We start from the raw sequence: 19,881 nt of genomic DNA, 5'->3' as shown, positions 1-19,881 counted from the left end.
AAGAAAACACTAAGCAATCATACTCCAAGCATACTCAGCCACTGGATCTAGAAAAGGCATCTAGAGAAAAATCAACCACCACATCCCAGCTGAGCAAGGAGAAAGGCACTCCCCACACAGCCCTCCTGTGGTAGAAACCCACTGGAAGTGGAAGACACACTGCCGAATCACCAAGTAAGAAGTTGCTGCAGTCAAATCCATCATGTCATTTCATATTTGCATCCCCGTTACCCCTGAAACAAAGCATACTCTGGAAAAGTACGTTTTAATTATGGCTGCTAGAGCCTTACCTACTTACTAGTCAATCAAAATCTTCTTATTACGGAGATAATACTGGATCTGTTACTTGGCACTTTGTAGGGGGGAAAAAATAACACATGTGGAGAAAATACATTTTTTTTCACGACCAAAGCAGCAAATTATTTTTGCTGTTCTACACAGTACAGTAAGGCTCATACATTTTAATTAATTTATTTATTTTTGCTGTGTTGGGTCTTCGTTTCTGTGCGAGGGCTTTCTCTAGTTGTGGCAAGCGGGGGCCACTCTTCATCGCGGTGCGCGGGCCTCTCACTATCGCGGCCTCTCTTGTTGTGGAGCACAGGCTCCAGACGCGCAGGCTCGGTAGTTGTGGCTCACGGGCATAGTTGCTCCGCGGCATGTGGGAACCTCCCAGACCAGGGCTCAAACCCATGTCCCCTGCATTAGCAGGCAGATTGTCAACCACTGCGCCACCAGGGAAGCCCAAGGCTCATACATTTTAAACAACCTAGATAAAATTCTGTTTTTCCATTCAAGGCAAATCTCAGTAGTGATTTAAAATTAAATCGTTAACCAAGCGTCAGGAACCATGAAATAAGCATAAGCGGTAGTCCCCCTCTGAATAGAAACACCAGGATATTCAGGATCACATGAAACTCTAAAAGCACAGAGAGCAGTAGCACTAGCTATTGAATACCTTCAATTCAAGACAGCCATCTACTTACTACCTTTAACACTACGGGGGAAATGTGAGGAACGTGATATTATTATTCTCTTTTTATAAAAGACATTCATTTGTTCACTCATGCAGTATATTATGCCTCTTTTTTTTTTTTTTTTTTTTTTTTTTTGCAGTACGTGGGCCTCTCACTGCTGTGGCCTCTCCCGTTGCGGAACACAGGCTCCGGACGCTCAGTCTCAGAGGCCATGGCTGACGGGCCCAGCCACTCTGCAGCACGTGGGATCTTCCCAGACCGGGGCACAAACCCATGTCTCCTGCATTGGCAGGCGGACTCTCAACCACTGCGCCACCAGGGAAGTCCATTATGCCTTTTTTATGTGCCAGACAGTGCTAGGAATTGGGGGTATGGTGTTACACCAAACAGACCTGCCCTTGCTCTCCTGGACTTATGGTCTGATGGGAGAGACAGATTAAAAAATTAAACAGCTAAGCGTATGATTACAAATATTAAATGTTAGAAGGAAAGATACAGTACTATGGGAAAAAATAATAACAGGGACCGAATTTAACTTGAGAGTAGGAGAAGGCTTCTCAGAGGAATCAGCATTTAAGCTAAAAACTGAAGGCCAAAGTGGGAGGGGAAACTCCAGCCAGAAGGAACAGCATGTGCAAAGGTTCTGAGGCAAGAAAGCGCTGGGCATACTATGGACCTGAAAAGAGACCAGTGGAGTTTAAGCAGAGTGAGCAAGGGGAGGAAGGAGTGAAATGAAGTGATGCTTGTAGGTAACAACCAAGTAAGTCAGCGCCAAACAAAGGATTTGGATTTGCTTTGTTGTTTTTGTTTCCTAGTGCAATGGGAGGTGGTGAAAGGCTTCAAACAGGGTACAGACAGAATGGGACTTGTATTTTTAAAAGAATAAATGGAGGAGGACAAGAAATGAGAAAGCTAGGGCAATGGAAATGAGAGAAGAGGATGTGCCTGGGATATATTTTGGAGATGAATGGATAGGACTGTTCAATATGGGCGGAGAGCAGTGAGCGAGAGAGGCATCAAACGAGATCCCAGGTTTCTGGCTGGAGCAACTAACTGAATGAGGAGATATCTCACACAAAGACAGGAGACACAGGCTTAGTTGGTAAGTAGGGGATGATCTAAAGGTTGGTTTTGACCAAAATGTTAAATAGTTAAAGATACCTGTGAGATCTCCATGTGGAAATGTTAAGTAAATGCTGGGATTAAATGAAACAAATGTAATGCATGTGCCACTTCACTGGATTAGTAGCTCAACCAGGTAAAGGTTGTCCAGTTTTCTTTGAAGAAGTCATTCCCACCCTCTCACTCACCTCCAGATACAGTCCATTCCCTGCCAAGGAGCAGGCCAATGAGAGGGGAACACAGGTCCTCTCTAAGAACTGTGAACAGTGCTCAGTCTCAAGTAGAGTAATTTATATCCTGAGAAAGCAAAGAAGTCTTTGTAATATACCAGCTACATGGGGTTATAGATTTTATAAATTTTTATATAGGTTATCAATTTTATATAGCTTATAAATTACATACTTATATAAATATATTAATAAAATATATGAAATATAATTTAAATAATATTTTATAAATAAATTTTATATCTGAAAATACAAGGACATTTTTGAAGATTTTATATGTACATATATTTATATATTGTTTCGCAGCTGTATTGTAAAAAAAAAAAACTTAAAATGATAGTTTTTTAATGTTTAAGACAGGGCTTAGATGATTAAGTGAGCTCATCTAACATTTCTTTGATAAAAACTTAAGGCATTAATATCCTACTCCCATTTTGGCCAGCTAGTAGCATTTTGAAAAGCACCATAGGATGGTATGAAATCTATGATGGCATCCATCACTGATTCATGGTTTCAGGTTATAGAAACTCCTAACCCATATCTGATCCCTGGATTGCTTTTTGGTTTTTTAACCAAATTTCCATGATTGAAATTCTTTGTTCATCAAAATTCCACCAATTTAAATAAGAGCCAAAACTGCTGAAGCAGGCTTGCCACACTTGACTTCTGGCACGGCGATGTTTAACACCGGCCCGACTGCCAAACGAAAAGATGACGTCATCCACATCTGCTGATTCACAGAGAGGGAGGAAAGAGGAGGAGGAGACAGTGAAACCGAGAGAGACGTGGGAACTGTGATTACATTTTACTGGAATGTGGCTGCTGAGGTAGGCAACTGCTCAAAACAGTTACCGGTAGCCAGTGAGGAAAGAAAGAAAAGGCAGGTACTTTGTCAAATGAGATAGGAACACTCAAATACCGGTTACGCAGGCAAGTAAAACACAGTTTTAGCTGTGAACGATTAAGACTGAAGCGTTCCCTTTTCTTCTTCTGAGTGCACAATTTCCATATCTAACCTACTTAAAAACATAGCTTCTCACTCTTTCACAAGATATATGTTAAAATCATCTTAAAGCCACTCTTGTCCAAGGCAATCATGTTAACTTGGCATAACTTTATAAGACATCTTTTTTAAAGTCACAAAATAAAACTTTTTAAATGACCAATACACAATATGACACAACATCATTTCTAGAGTAAAAAAGTCTATCTGTGCTATATGTGCTTAACTGCCTTAAATATAAACTTCTGCCATGAGTATGTATCCGTGCAGAATACCATTAGTACATTTAAGGTATCAGATCAAAATAAATATTTAATCATAAGCCATGCCCATGGTCACAGAACTAAGTCCCTCAAGTAAAAAAAAAAAAAAAAAAAAAGCAAGAAGTGATTGTAATCCATTGTTGTTGCATCATTTATTCAATAACTGTTTCTTAAGTGCCTACTATGCAGTATAAGGAACTATGTGATTAATTATCGAACCAATGGGCAAGGTGATCAATTATTGAATCAAAATTAGGACACTGAGAAGTCTGAATGGGCCTGTGGAAACAATTAGCAAGGACAGTGGTATAGCAATAATAATAGCAATGATTAACATTAACTCTTATTAAGTGATTATTATATGACTGGTTCTCAGTTGAGCACTTTTTAAATTATTGTTTTTAATTGTGGTAAAATACACATAACATAAAATTTACCATCTAAACTATTTTTAAGTGTACAGTGGCATTCAGGACATTTACACTATTGTGCAACCATCTACCTCTAGGCTCTTTTCATGGTGCAAACCTGAAACTCTGTACCTCTTAAATAGTAACCCCCATTCCCTCCTCCTCAGCCCCTGACAGCCATTCTACTTAAGAATTACAATTTCACCAGCATAGCTAAAAATATACTTCTTCTATTTGAATTCACATGTGTTTGTAGGGTACCTTTTTCAACTAAAACACTAAAATCAAGAATCAAAATAAACTGTACTCAAGTTTCTGTATAACAGGGTAGTAAATCCAGATTTTAAAAAATGAAGCATATTACTGATAATATTTTAGAGAGAACAAAAATTTTACTGTTAAAATTTTAAGTATTAATTTCATTTTCCTTAATCTTTGTAAAATTTCTATTTCCTATGTTTTATAACAATACTACCATATACATAATATTTATTCATAAATATCATGTTTTGGATATAACATGCACAAAACTTTTTACTTTTGTGGTATACAACTAAAAATGTTTGGGAACCGTTGAAATAAAGGACTGTGAGCCCATTAACAGGAATCAATGAAAGAAGGGAAGGGAAGGAGTTTGTTTTTAAATATGTAAAAAACATATTGTGTTTCATGTGTCATATAGAAGATCAAGTAGAGAGAGCCAAAAGGCAAAAGGACACATAAGCCTAGAGTTCAGCTGAGATGGAATCTATATTTAGAAGTCACCTACACAGCAAGGACCAGAAGAGACACGAGAAGGGATGAGAACTGTGAAAAAGAACACAGCTGAGGGCTACACAGAGGACAGTCCCCATATTTACAAAGTATAGGAGAAAGGAGATCTAAAGGAAACAGGGAGATAGGAGTAGACGCACAAGAATACATAAGATAGATACCATTAACATGAGGCTGCAGTGTCAAAAGTTGCAAAAAATTAAGGAACTGAGAAAAGGCCACTCACTGGACTTGGCTGCCAGAAGGGCACTTTGGTCCTCTGAGAATATTTTCCGTAATGGGTGGTGTCAGAAGCCTGATTCACGACTGCCTGAATGGTGAAGGGAGATAAGGGGTGTGAGTAGGCCACAAGGGAAACTTGGTGATAATGGAAATTAAAAGAAAAGGAGAATGGTAATGGATGGAATGGTGTGGTTGGAGGAAGACTTTCTAAGGTAGTGGTTCTCAGCTGTGGGCAATTTTGTCCCTCAAGGGGCATTTGGCAACGTCTGGAATCATTGTCGGTTGTCACAACTCCAGAGTGCTACCGGCATCTGGTGAGTAAAGCGTTGCTGTTAAACATCTTGCAATACACAGCACAGACCCTACGACGCAAGGTCGATACTGCCCAAGTATCAATATGTCGATAGTTCAGAAATCCTATTCTAAAGAACAAGAAAGATACAAACATTTTCATATGGTGAGGAGTTACCAAATTTAAGTTACAAAAAAGGAAGGAGATAATGACAAAATAGGGTCCCACAAGAATGGGATGGTATATGATTAAGGGCAGAAGCAGGTGGGTGGGAATTGGAAAAGACCTTTCAAGTTGTTTGAAACAGGAGGAATAGAAGCAAGACCAAAAAGTCAGAGAACTGGAGATCAAAATGAAAGTTGGGGGAACTCATATCTGATGACGTTGATCTCCTTAGAAAAGTAAGCAGCAAGGATTCTGCAGAGATATGGGGATGGAACTAGGGTCTTGAGAGAAGAAAACACCTGGAACAGCCCGTGTGGAAGTGGAATCAATTAGAGGGACATGAAAGGTTTACCAAGTATCCATGAGGGCCCAGCACGAGGAAAAAAAAAAAAATCAACTCAGTTCCCTGAATATCTACAACAAAAAAAGTTATTTATCCTAGGAGCCAAAGATAAGAGAATGACAGAGCTTTCTCAAGGTCAGGATTGGCCAGGTGGATCAGTGAAGGACAAGAGGTAAGGAAAACTAGGCAGTCCTGCTGAGTCAGCTTACGTGATGTCCAAGCTATGGAAATGATGCCAAGACCAGATGAACTGAGAAGACATAAAGGAGGCTGGGTTCCATGGGAGGGACAGATACTATGTTGGGCAGGAGGAAGAATGAGGGGAGAAAAAGTGATAGGAAGCCAAGGTCAAAGACAGTAACTCTTTGGGGTCTCAAATGTTGGAGGATAAATTGTTTCAAATTATGATGAGGTCCAAGACAAAGCCATGGCTGTAGACTAATTCTAACATTCAATGGGGGGGAGGGTGGGATTCCATCCTAGACTGCACCATCCTTAATATATTCCTACCAGCATCAGTCTTTAAAGATCACTTACTTATCAATATGCCTCTGTTTAGGTACACCAATCTCACTATCACTAGATCTTATATATCCCACAGCACACGTTAGTGACATGGCCATCTGAAGTTAGTCGAGATTGTGTCACCAGGGCTAGCTAGCCCACATGGAACTCGAACCTCTCTGACATCAAACTCTCCTGAGAGTTGCACATGTAGAAAGATGGTATCATAATAGAACAGCACATAATATTCCTTATTACAGGATGGACATCATGACCCACAGCTATCGCTATTCTCTACTGTGGTAATGAGTGGATCCAACTTTACAAACAAGACAAAATTAGCTCTCCTTTCTTGCCTTTTGGACTCTAACTGATTGTACTGTCTGAAGACACAAACAACATTAAGCACTATTCCCTAAATGTATCATTTTCTTCCAAGGTGAAGATATAAGAAACACAGTTTTATTGCATCATAATTTTAGCTGCTATCTTTTAGCACAAGGCCTGTTCCAGCATGCCCTATCATCTTAAAGGGACAATTTAATTTTTAAGGGACTGCAGCAGCTAGAAACATGGATTGAACAGAGCAAATGACTCAGGAGAAAACAAAAAATGAGAATTTAATTTGTAAAAATAAATTTTAAAAAGTAGTCTAACTAGTTCAAACAAATGATATAAAATTAAGACATTCTAAAATTGGCTCTTTTTTTTTTTTTTTTTTTGTGGTACGCGGGCCTCTCACCACTGTGGCCTCTCCCATTGCGGAGCACAGGCTCTGGACGCGCAGGCTCAGCAGCCGTGGCTCATGGGCCCAGCCGCTCCGCGGCATGTGGGATCTTCCCAAACCAGGGCACGAACCCATGTCCCCTGCATCGGCAGGTGGACTCTCAACCACTGCCCCACCAGGGAAGCCCTAAAACTGACATTTTAATAATATTCTGATTACGTTCCAAAATCAAACATCCAGATATGAAATTGTGATTTTTCAGAGGGCTATTAAAGACATGCAAGGAATTCTTTATGCTAATAAAAAATACTTCAAATATTTAAAAAGAGCAACCAAACATCTAAATATTAGGTTGTTAAGCCACAGGAAAACTGATATTCAAGTGCTGTAAATTCTTCTCCAAATACAGATTCCATCAAATTATCTGCTCCAATAAAGGGAAGAAGAGGTACAAATATTAGACCAAAAAATATACAAATAACCCCAAGACTATTTAAATGTATATTTACATATATTTTATATAACTAAACCCCCTCCCCCCAAATATTATGTAATTAAGTAATTTCAAGCATCAGGACCAATGTCTAGGCTTTCTGAAATCTATAAATAATAATTAGGATGGTTTTTATTCTACTACATCTTATATATAGGGGTCCAGAAAAGTAACATCTAACCAATAATCTATTTATTAAGACCTTCTACGTACAGTAGCAGAAAGTATCCAGCAAGGCAGCTATTCCGGAGCTCCTCAGAGGTTGTATAGAAGTTATCTACACAAATTTGATAATACAAGGGGTAGAAACGAATAGGACAACCCATAGACAAAGAAGAGCAAGAAGGAAAAAACCCAAAGCCAAACTGTGAATCAGTGGTTCTCAGGTTTTAAGAAGCTTCTTAAATTAAACAGTCTACCAGACCCCATCTCTGAGAATGTGATCCAGAATATTTGGGGTGGGGCCCAAGCAAATGGGCTTTGTAACAAGCACTTCAGATGATTCCAAAGCAGGTGCTGTGTGGACCAGCTTTTGAGAAACATGACCCAGTAATAAAAAAAAAAAGGAAAAATTGATACATTGGACCTTACCAAAATTAAAAACGTTTGCTCTATGAAAGACCCCATGAAGAGGATGAAAAGACAAGCTATAGACTGAAAAAAGTATCTGCATATCTGAATAAACTCTGTGGATTGTACCAATGTCAATTTTCTGGTTTTGCCTTATACTATAGTTATGTAAGATGGTCCCTTTGGGGAAAACTGAGTGAAGGGTACACATGGGACCTCCCTGTACATTTTTTGGCAACTTCCTGTAAGTCCATAATCATCTCAAAACAAAAAAAATTGTTTTAAATGACTACCTGTCTGTCTAGCTATCTATCACATTGATAACAAGTTGGTGGGTTATATTACAGCCTGAAATGTTATTTATTTTAAAGAACTGTAGTCCAGAAAGCTTGTAATTTACAACTGTGAAATCTTCAACAATGTTAACCTGAATGGCACAGGCATTCTCTCCTTATTAATTCAGATGTAAGTGCAAAAGTTATTATTGCTGTTGTCATTATTATTAACATTTCACGTTCTGAAGTAGTGTTATGACATGTACCATAGAAACTGAGTAAATTATCTGACTTCAGACGTATAGGGTAATTAACGTGAAGAACTGTTATGAAAATATTCCTATTTTCTCCTATTAATGTAATACGGAGTGAACATTAGTTTTTAAGACTTTATGATTAGTATCATAATCTAATACTATAACCTGGCACTAGAGAACCGTTACTGTCTCAGTATATAAAGCAGTGTGTCAGCAAGAGTATTTTCAGTGTCTCTACTATTGTAAATAATAATACTAACTAGTTACTAGTAATCGTAAGGGAATTACTACGTGCCAGATACTGTGCTACTAATCTCATCATAAGTGGATCATCTTTCTTAATACACACAACAACCCATGAGGTAGGTACTGTTGTGAAAGATGGGTAAAGAGGGAGATTAAGTAGCTTGTCCATGGCCAGATCTCCCATGATGTTAGAACTCATGCTACAACTACTGAACATCCACCTGAAATCCCTGTCACTGCCCCCACCACGTCATCACCACCCAGAGGATGAGGGATCCCCCCCAGGTCTGCTCTGAAAATGTCAGAGAAATTAAGGGCTCTGGCTTCTGATAAGGTTTTTAATTTGACACCAAATATTTTAACAACCAACTAGAGTAAATAATAATGTCCACAGTAATTCCAGTTACTGTGGGTGGATTAACAGTGAAAACAGAATTGCGGGCCTCCCTGGTGGCGCAAGTGGTTGAGAGTCCGCCTGCCGATGCAGGGGATACGGGTTCGTGCCCCGGTCTGGGAGGATCCCATATGCCGCGGAGCGGCTGGGCCCGTGAGCCATGGCCGCTGAGCCTGCGCGTCCGGAGCCTGTGCTCCGCAACGGGAGAGGCCACAACAGTGAGAGGCCCGCATACCGCAAAAAAAAAAAAAAAAAAAAAAAACAGAATTGCCAGAAATGAAGGTGTCCTGCTCGCAGCCCACTGAGAAGCCTCGACCTATGCAGAGGAAGCAGCCATGATAAAATAAGGCCAAGTAAAACCGACAGGCCAAGCTTCAGGAGAGCAAGGCCATTTAACAGGAGTTAGAAATTCATCAACGAAGTGGTTGTTATCTGATTTCTAATTTCACTTTTACTGCGTATTTTGTTTCTGAAGCCGATTCAAGGATTCCTGTTGAGTATTTTCCCAATTTTTTTTTTTTCTGAAAGGGGAGGCCCTGATTCCAAACTTAAAGACTGAAGAAGTAAATCTTGCTACTCTTACACTCAGAATATTAAACATGTTTCTTCAATCAGCTGTTTTGAAAGTTTTTGAAGAATTGTAAGATGTGAAAAATATTAATTTACAGTTCCCAATATTATAAAAACGAATACATTCCAGGCAGCACACCATGGACAGTTTCTAGTCAAGCCATTAGGAAATCTTTTTTATATAATGATTTGTTATCCAATGTCAGTTGCAATTTCAAATTATCTGATCGTGAAAAAAAAATCAGATGTGGTGAGTCACTGTGAAATGTTTCTCACAGCAGTTAAACAAGAAGACCTGAGGCCCAGGAGGAGGTCCTATAGCACCGCTACACTGAATGGAAAGGTTCTAAGGAAGGGTATTGCTGGGGCTATATTTGCAAGACCAGTTTGGAGCTGTTAATCCAGAAAAAAGTATTGGGCTGAATGGAAACTCAGTGTTCTGGAAATAAAGAACAATACCTCATGTGATTTTAAGACAATAGAAACAAAGGCAAATGTAACATGCTATTTAAACCCTGAGAGTAACGAGCTAGGTAACTCAGTTTCCTCCTCTATAAGAAAATCATAAGAGTGGCTAATAATTAGTTAGTGAGCTGAGGCAAGGGTACTACTAACCTTCATACTTAACCATGACAACCGCCTTATAACACAGGTACTATATCCCATTTTACATATGAGGAAACTGAGGCTCTGATAGGTTCAGTAACTTCCAAGATCATACAGCTGGGAGTGCCAAATCTAGAATTCAAATCCAAGCACTTTGAATCCAGAGCCTTCCCCTGCCCTTAGCCACAGTACCCTATGCCTCTTGGATTAGAGGTGTCCGAACTTACCTCTTTCAAGTGAAGGTATGCGTGAGAAAGCACCATAAATTACTGACTTTGTAAATTTAAACGTAATATATATCTTTATGTGATATCAAGTTATCTTAGGGTAGATTCTAGAATAGGCAAACAGCAAAACATGGTAAACATTTAAGGAAAACAGACAAGAAAAACTTCAAATAGAGGAAAGCTATACTGTAATTTATTTTGTCTGTGAAGTGAGAAAAGTTAACTATTGTTTTACCCAGTTTATGGCTCTGAACCCCAGAACACCTGCGTCCAGCCGTAGGTGGTGGGAGCACAGTTCAAGAAACCCTAAAATGGATGTCAAAGACGTAAATTTGAACAAAGATTAACCTCTTATTTGTTTAAATTTATTAATATGTTTATTCGATTTGCAGGGATTTCAGAGGATGTTATAGATGATCAGGATGTGGGCAAAGGACCACTCATGAATTGTGTGGGTGGAAATGTACATAGATATTCACTGTGGTGCTAATTATAAAACAAAGTAGAAGCAATGGAAATATCCCCACAACAGGAACTGATTAACTTACAGGTAACTTACAGGATGCTATGTGGTCTTTAACAATGCAGATCTATATTATTGACATGAAATGTATTTGTGCTGTAAATTAGACAGGAAAGGCAGACTACAAAAGGGCAAGAAAGTATAATTTCATTAAAAAATATTTATAGTCTAGGTAGTAGACACATCAAAGTGTTAATGGCAATTATCTATGTAGAATGGAATTGGGACAGTTATATACTCATTCTTTGAACAATCATACCTAAGGGTAAGTCCTGCCTTCCACAAATGTGCCACACAAAGCCTTCTTCACTTCAAAGGAGGATGGTCAGGGCTGATCTTAGTAACTCGAATTCTCTGTGGCACCTTTCAAGTTTAGACATATTTCATAACATCTTTAACACTTCCTTAGGCATTATATGATTCCATATTTCATCTATTTGACTTTTCCAAGGAACCCAATATGCCAATGAAATACTAAAACCAAGCCTAAGCCCTAGGTTGCAAAATAAATCAAACTGCACCCATCTTTTGTGGTGAGACTGCAAACTGTCCTCAGTGTCCATTCTCCCCTTCTCCCTTTCAGGAACAGAACTTCCTCCACCACCCCACCTCCACAAATTTTAGCTTGGCACAGGATCAGCCAGCCAGTCTACAGTGCCCAGCCTCCCTTGCAGCTAGGTATGGCCACTCAGCTCTCTCTACTCAATGGGATCTGAGCAGAAGGATGTGTGCAATTCAGCCTTTAAAAAAGGAAATTGCTTGCCCACTACACTCCTCTCTCCCCAGCTCTCAACCTTCCTACAGGTAGGATGCAAAAGTGGTCCTAATCAGCTAGCTTCTACTCTGTAGATGAAGTCAATACTATAAGTGATTGGACAGCAACAAGGTAACAGAGAGTTGGTCCCTGAATGGCCTCTATATCTGTGGTTTTCAAACTTCAGTGTATATTACAATCACCTGCATGACTTGTTAAACCCAGAGTGGTGGGCCCATCTCCAATTTCTGACTTACACTTTGCATTTCTATCAAGTTCAAGGTGATATTAAGGCTGCCAAACTGGTGGGAGAGGCTGGGGGAGCACATCCTGCTAACTAATGAAGTAGAACTGCTCTTTCATTAGGATGGCCACTAGCCACATGTGGTTACCGAGCCCTCGAAAGATGGCTAGTGAGACTGAGGAACTGAATCTTTAATATTATTTAATTTTAATTATCTTAAATACCAATACTTGATTCAGTTAATGGAAAACTTTTAACTATGTTTAGAACATCTTGGGTACGTGAAACTACTTTTTCAACTGTATATTTTATGAACTCTCAGATCAAGTACTTCTGATGAAAATTGAGAGTCTGAGTTGATATGTGCTATAAGTATAAAATACATATAACACTTTGAAGACTTATTAAAATGAAAATATAAAATACTTCATTTATAATTTTTATATTGATTATGTGCTGGAATAATATTTGATTATACTGAGTTAAGTAAAATATATTATTAAAATTAATTTCACTTTTTTCTTTTTTAATGTGGCTACCAGGAAATTTAATATTGTAACATAAGGGGCTCACGTTATATTTTTATTGAATGGCGATGATCTAAATTATTATGTGAATGAGAGAAAGTGGGAGAGAGACCTTCTATCTTGTATGAGCAGTTAGCTTTGTTTGCAGTCTCTTTGTAATAGTTACTTAGCCTGAAGCCTGTTATCCTCCTATGCAAAATATACAATTTCCAAATTTCTGGTGGTAAATGTGCTATGCTACTGTTCCCTTTCTACTCATCCTAATCCTTTTTCTTGTTTTGTTCAACCTCAATTGCACAGAATTGGATTAATCACTATCTTTGATATGAACACATTCACATCCCTGGGGAACACATGTTGCCCTCATTCACTCATTCTTCATATCTAATATTGTAATATGCAACCATGAACAATAACTGTGACAATAACTTATCTACCCAAATAGCCCTCCCAGTCTCATCCTCCTGGTTCCCACTACTTGAGGTAACAACCATCCTGAATCCCGCACTCAATATTCTACTGCTTTCCTTTCTATATATCATCATCTCATCTACATGTATTCCTAAAAACTATGGTTATGATTTTAGTTGTTTTTAAATTTCGAGAAAAGAGCACTATATGCAATATTTTTAGAATTTTTTCATTTTATATTGTTAAAACATCTATGCTGCAACTCTTTCACTACACTTTATTTTGACTGTGGCATATCTCCCACTGGGTGAATATACTACAGTTTACTCATCCACTCTCTTGCCCACAGACATCGGGGGTTTCCCAGGTTTCTGATGTTGTGTTCAGTGCTACCATAAATATTTCTATACATATGTGCAAGAATTTCTTTTACATATATACTTGGAAGCAAAATGTTGGAAATGTGGTTAACTTTATGAGATAATGCCAGAACCATTTTCTAAGGTAGCTGCACCAATTTATTAGCAGGGTATGAGATCCTCCAGATCCCCATCCACCCTAGCACTTGATATTAACACACCTTCCAATTTTTCCAATTGAATGGGTATAAAATGGTACCTCATTGTGGCCCTGAGTTGTATTTCCCTCCAAATCATGAATGATATTGAACATATTGGGTATATTTCTTGGCCATATGTACTTCCTTGTCTGTATCTATAAAATACCCATTCATATCCTTTGTCCATTTTTCTAGTGGGCTATTCATGACTTTCTCCTTGACTGGTTGGACTTCTTTGTATATTCTACTAATCCTTTCATCTTTTGTATGTCCAGTATAATGAACCCCATGTACCCATCACCCAATTTCAAAAATGATCAATTCATGGTCAGTCTATACCCCTATTTCCCCTCCGTTCCAACAAATTATATTGAAGCAAATAACAGGCATCATATAATCTCAATAATGCTTGTTTAGATTTTAAAAATTCTTAATTTTAATATAGTCCAATTTGTCAATCTTTCTTTTATAGTAAATGTTTTCTGTGGCTGAAGAAATCTCCTTCTTTGAAGACTAGAAGTCTAAAAAAAAAACAACCTTAGGAAATCCTTTCCTATGACCAAGTTTAAAGTCTTAAAGTTTTGTGGGGTTTTTTCCGGCATTTAAGACTTTGATCCTTCTGGAGTTGATTTTTTTTTTTTTTTTTTTGGTATAGGGTATGAAGTAAGGATCTGTTTTCATCTTTTCTCCTAAGGATAACCATTTATTCTCAGCTCTATTTACTGAATAGCCCTTCCCTTTCCTACTGATCTGACATATACCAAAGTTCTAAACCTGTGTGTAGGCATGTGTTATGGTCTGAACTGTGTTCTCTCAAAATTCATATGTTGATGCACTAACCCCCAATGTGACTGTAATTAGACATACAGCCTTTAAGGAGGTAAAGTTAAATGAGGTCATAAGGGTGTGGCCCTAATCCAATAGGACTGGTGTCCTTATAAGAAGAATAAAAGACACCAGGGGAGTACATGCACAGAGAAAAGGCCATGTGAGGACACAGCATGAAGGCAGTCATCTGCAAGCCAAGGACACAGTTCTCGCCAGAAACCAACCCCGGCATTACCTCGATCTTGAACTTCCAGCCTCAACATCTGTGAGAAAATAAATTTCTAATGTTTAAGCCACTCAGTCTGTGGTGTTCTGTATGGCAGCCCTAACAGACTAATACAGCATGTTTCTGGGCTTTTTATTTTATTCCATCGGTCAATTACCTGTCCTAGTGCCAGTACCACATTAAATTTCTAGAACTTCATAACAGGTCTTGATATATGGTAGGGCAAGTTCATTCTCCTTCCTCTAACCTTATACATATTTTTAAGGTCAAACTCAGAATTAACTTAGTCTACAACAGAGTATCACTGATCCCTCTTCTCTTTAAACCTTTTGCATTTGACTGGCACCACCACGCTCAAGCCTCATTGAGTTTTAGATTGTTCCCCATACATGTTCTATGAGTAATGGTCTCACACCTAGTATAAGGATCAGTAAACGTGTTGGTCACACAGGAGATGCTCAATGAAACTGTTATTTTATGGTTCACAATGAGAGCAGAAGTATTTCTATGCGGCCACTAACAATGACAGAGCTTCAGCTGGTAGGGAGCTGAGATTCCTGAATTCTCCCTACTTTTCACTGAAAAAGAATAGTGCAGAAGACCCAGCACTGGAGAAAGAGGATTAACTGTTTAACTATGAAAAACACTATAGAAGTCAAATTTATCTTGAAAGAGGCTAGGAGCAGTCATTCCATCATTTACTCAAGGCATAATTCCCTACTACACGCCAGACACCTGGCTAGATGCTGGGGAGACCAAGACAAATGAAAGGAAGTTCATAATCCAAAGGACCTGAAGTTTAGAGAGGGAGAGACACGCCTAAAGAAATAACAGCAATTGTAGAATATGCACTAGACTCGACGTAGCACAAACAAGGGAGGAGTCAACTGGGAAAATCATAAGACTGATTGGTGTTCCTGTTCTACTGCCAGCTCCTACAAATGGCATTCTTTTATAAATAACTTCTCTTCTAAATGCTTACACTCTCAAAGGGTAAAAGAGATCCTTAGAGAACAGAAGAAAGTTGCACACCATACTAGTTCTTCTCCATTTGCCACCCACTTCCAGAACCATTATCCAACCTTCTCTTGCCCTTCTCTGTGCTCCAGGAAGATGACCTCTGTAGACTGCATCACCCAAGACCCCTTACCTCTAGCTTCCAGATGGATGTGGCTAACAGAAGACACCAGCAGGAGATAGAGAAAGGAGAGGAGAGGAGAGTCAAGGTATTTACACTCATCCCCATCTCCCTCTGCCTGTTTCTGTCCTGGCTATAGCTGTTTCTACACTTACAGCTCCATGGCCAGAGCTTTCACTCACTGGGTCCCAGGAACACTGATTCCTTCCTTCCTTGTTCCTTCCGACCTAAAGACAGTCACGGTTTCCACAGTTGCTAGCTCCAGGGTACTTGAGGGTTCTCTGGATCCTGTCCTCACCTCTTTCAATCTTTCCTTCACTAAATGCTTCTCAGTTAAACCTTTAGAATACGCCATCCCTTACCCGCCAGTTCTCTGACTGAAACCATGATTACCTGCAACTACAAAATCCAATTTCTAGAAAATACCTGAGCAAAGCTTAAGTTTTCCAAGGGCCTGAAATCTGGACAACACTGTCACTGTCCATCACTGACTGAAGGACTACCTTGGACAGCACATTGTATCAAGTGTTAAATGTGCCAGTTTCAACTGGAGTAAAATTTGCATCTCTCTTGCAGCTGGCTTGAGATCTGAAAAAGGGGGGGCTCTTAAGAGCAGTTCTGGGTATTTCAGGAGTGAGTCAAAGACTTTTTTTTAATAGGACAAATTAAGCACCTGACTGAGGGTTCTGAGAGTAGAGAATGGTCAGCTCACTGGTATCCCCAGCTAGGCTTTCTTCCCAGGACCACACAATGCCTTTCTACCTGAGTCTGTGTTCCGCTTATTTGAGCAGCTAAAACACTGCTTCCTGACATAATAACCATCCTGGAATACTGTACATGTTTTGTTTAAAAAAAAAAAAAAAGGACTTTAACTGTACTAGTTTCAAATTTATAATGGTTTTGATTCATGAAAGTAACAAGTAAAAGTGTGTCCTATGATTTTGAGTGGCGTCATTCTGATTCCAGAAAAATCATTCATGATTTATTCAGGCTACAATGGAGAGTACTGGAAAGAAAACAATATTAGTTCCTTAAAGCAGAGTTGATCAAATACATCATATATACAAGTCTGCTTCAATGAAAAAAATATTTTTATTGTATACTTCTCAGAAGTCTCCACTATTCTATTTTTAATTAAAAAAAAATTTTTTTTTGCCTGCATTGGGTCTTTGTTGCTGCTCGCAGGCTTTCTCAAGTTGCGGCGAGTGGGGCCTACTCTTTGTTGCTGCGTGCGAGCTTCTCATTGTGGTGGTTTCCCTTGTTGCAGAGCACAGGCTCTAGGTGCACGGGCTTCAGTAGTTGTGGAACACAGGCCCAGTAGTTGTGGCACACGGGCTTAGTTGCTCCACGGCATGTGGGATCTTCCTGGACCAGGGCTCGAACCCATGTCCCCTGCATTGGCAGGCGGATTCTTAACCACTGCGCCACCAGGGAAGTCCCTCCACTAGTCTTTTTGTCTCCCCAGATATTCATTTATTGACCACGGATTTTCTTCCTAAGCGTAACTTTTCAGTCTTCATTCTCAATGCCTTTCTGCTCACTCTGGGCTACAGTGTTTTCTTATGCATGAACCATTTGCTCATACGTATTATTTGATTTCTACCACTGACTTCAATGCAACCTTCTCCTTCCAGCCTCTCTTCTTCCCTGTTCTCTTGATTCCCTTTTTTCTTTCCTTCATTCTCTCCCTTCCCTGAGTTCATCATCAGATCATGGCATAAACCTCACCTGCCCTCAACGTTAGTAGAGTGTCCTAAAACAGACAAATGTACTTCTGCTGCTACTCTAAGGACAGAGTTCCTCCCTTCAGATGTGGCATTCCCACTGGGACTTGGGGCATTCAATTAGAAGCAAGTGAGGTTACCCAGGCAACCGCTCCAAATTGTCCTAGGATGCCTGGCAAGCATGTTTTACGCAGCCTGATGTGAAGGTCACACTAGCCAACCCTATGACAGTTAAAGGCGCAGTCTCTGTGCAGTCAGCCAAGGGCTCAGGGAGCATCCATCAAGATAATCTCAATAACATTTGCATAATCATAAAACTGTCAGACTCCCAAAGCCACAAGGACCCACGCAAACAGACTATTTCAAAGAGCCAAAGATACTAGCTTAGAGAAGGAACACAATAGATGAGTGTGCTAAAATCATGAAAAGAACACTTTAAAAACCAACCAGATGGAATCCAATCACTCAGCTGGTGAAAACACTTTACTCAGTTTCTCAAATGATTTAGGAAGAGTTCTACCCTGAGGCAAGGCAATAAATGGAAGGGCCTGGAAAAAGTCACTCTGTACCCTTTTACTTTTCATAATTCCCTTAGATCAGAAGTGTTTAAAACATTATTCTCAAATAGCAAGACTCAACATTGAAAAGCATGCTCATACCCACCAAATTAATGTTACATTTGACTAAATCTCAATCAAAATTCCAATTTAGCAGGGAAAATACCTACAATGCAGAGAAGAAATCCATGTCCCTAATACATGAAGTGCTCTCACAAAACAGTAGCCAAGACAGGAATATTCCTATAGAAAAATGGGAAAAGCGAACTAGCCAATTGACCACAAAATTCAAATGGCCAATACAATACAGAGAAATGCTCAGCCTGAAAAACAAAGATGCAATTTAAAACAATGAGAAACCACTTTTCATGTAACAGATTAATAAGGAATCAGAATAAACTTTTGGGAAAGCACTCTAGTAACAAGTCTCCTAAGCCTTCAACATAGGCTCTGCTTTGATCTAATAAATTCTATATTTAAGAGTTTATCTTAAGTATATAATCAGGCAAGTGCCCAATCATGTGTACAAAGATGTTGATCACAGTATTGCTTATTATAGCAAAAAATAGGACACAACCAGCACAGGCTTCACAGCCATTCTAAGTGATGATGTAAATATAGTCACCAATATGGAACAGTAGTTCAAATACTTTCTCTGGTTGCAGCAAGGGGTAAGGAAAGGGAGAGGTTTATAAAGTAGCATGTGTCCATTTTTGTAGAAAATAAGTAAATGATATATAGGAAAATAAATCCTAAGGAAGAAAATATGGGTATTTAACACCAAATGTTATCTGGGTATTTAACACCAAATCTGGAGAGTGGGATTATGAGTGATTTTTATTTCCTGGGGGAGATTCTATCTTAATTTTTTTTTTCTGGCATGAAAAATACTACCTCCTATAACATTTAGTTTGAAACGTTAAAAGGAAATTGTAACTACCTTTCATGCATACTAAGATTGTTTTATTTTTTTCAGCAAATTTGCTTTAGGTCAGCATTATTAAATTTCTTCGTAATATGTGAGTCTCTACAAATTAGAATATAGAAGGTCCTTAAACATCTATGGATTTTAGGTAGATGGATGGACAAGAGACTAAAATGACATCACCAGCATCAATTCCTAGAAGCCAAGATGGTACCTGGGAAAGCTGCAGCCTAGGGTTGCTCCCTGACATAACCACAGAATCAGAACTTCGAGGGGTTAGAAGGGAACATGCTACAAACCATCACTGGTTACAGGCTCCATAAGGGTGACTTCCTTAGCAAATGTCTTCCTTCCTTCCCCTCCAATCCCAATGCACACCATAGAAAAACAGAAAAAAGCCAACACTGTAACAGAGAACGTGGGATCTGTGAGTGGGATCTAACAGAGGATTTTTCATCCAGGGCCCCGTGGTGGTTTACTCTAGTGGGGACAATTTAAATGCTGTGCCTGTGAGGGGTCACTTGACAGTACAGATCTGGGCTCAGGAAAGCAAAACCATTCATTTTCACCTGTTCTGCCAAGTAAAAGTATCTCAAGTTTGCTACTTCATGCATCATCAATTGTGAGACCAACTCCCTTCCACCCCCCAAAACATGGCTGGCTGACTGAATCAATCATCCTATGAGTATCACTCACTAACAAAGCCACACCTTTGCAAACTCAACCCACATCTCTGTAAGAATACACTGTACTTGACTGATGGACAGTATTAACTTTTATCCTTAAACTGAAGATAAGCTA

The 19,881-nt window shown here is 39.2% G+C and overlaps 1 protein-coding gene across 14 annotated transcripts in view; it reads right to left on the bottom strand.

Annotated features, from left to right (window-relative positions):
* OSBPL6 (oxysterol binding protein like 6) overlaps positions 1 to 19,881 on the bottom strand; it is a 215,300-nt gene that overhangs the window by 159,042 nt on the left and 36,377 nt on the right. For 2 of the 14 annotated variants that reach the window (XM_060105975.1, XM_060105977.1), the window contains one exon: positions 2,285 to 2,393. The exons of the other annotated variants lie outside the window; for them this stretch is intronic. The gene's annotated coding sequence lies outside the window, so the exon portion shown is untranslated. The remainder of the gene's footprint in view (positions 1 to 2,284; positions 2,394 to 19,881) is intronic. 14 annotated transcript variants of the gene reach the window in all.

The sequence above is a fragment of the Mesoplodon densirostris genome, chromosome 8 (assembly GCF_025265405.1).
Source record: "Mesoplodon densirostris isolate mMesDen1 chromosome 8, mMesDen1 primary haplotype, whole genome shotgun sequence".
Lineage (NCBI taxonomy): Eukaryota > Metazoa > Chordata > Mammalia > Artiodactyla > Ziphiidae > Mesoplodon > Mesoplodon densirostris.
Note: the sequence above shows the minus strand (reverse complement) of the source record. Positions and strands in the feature narration are given on the sequence as shown.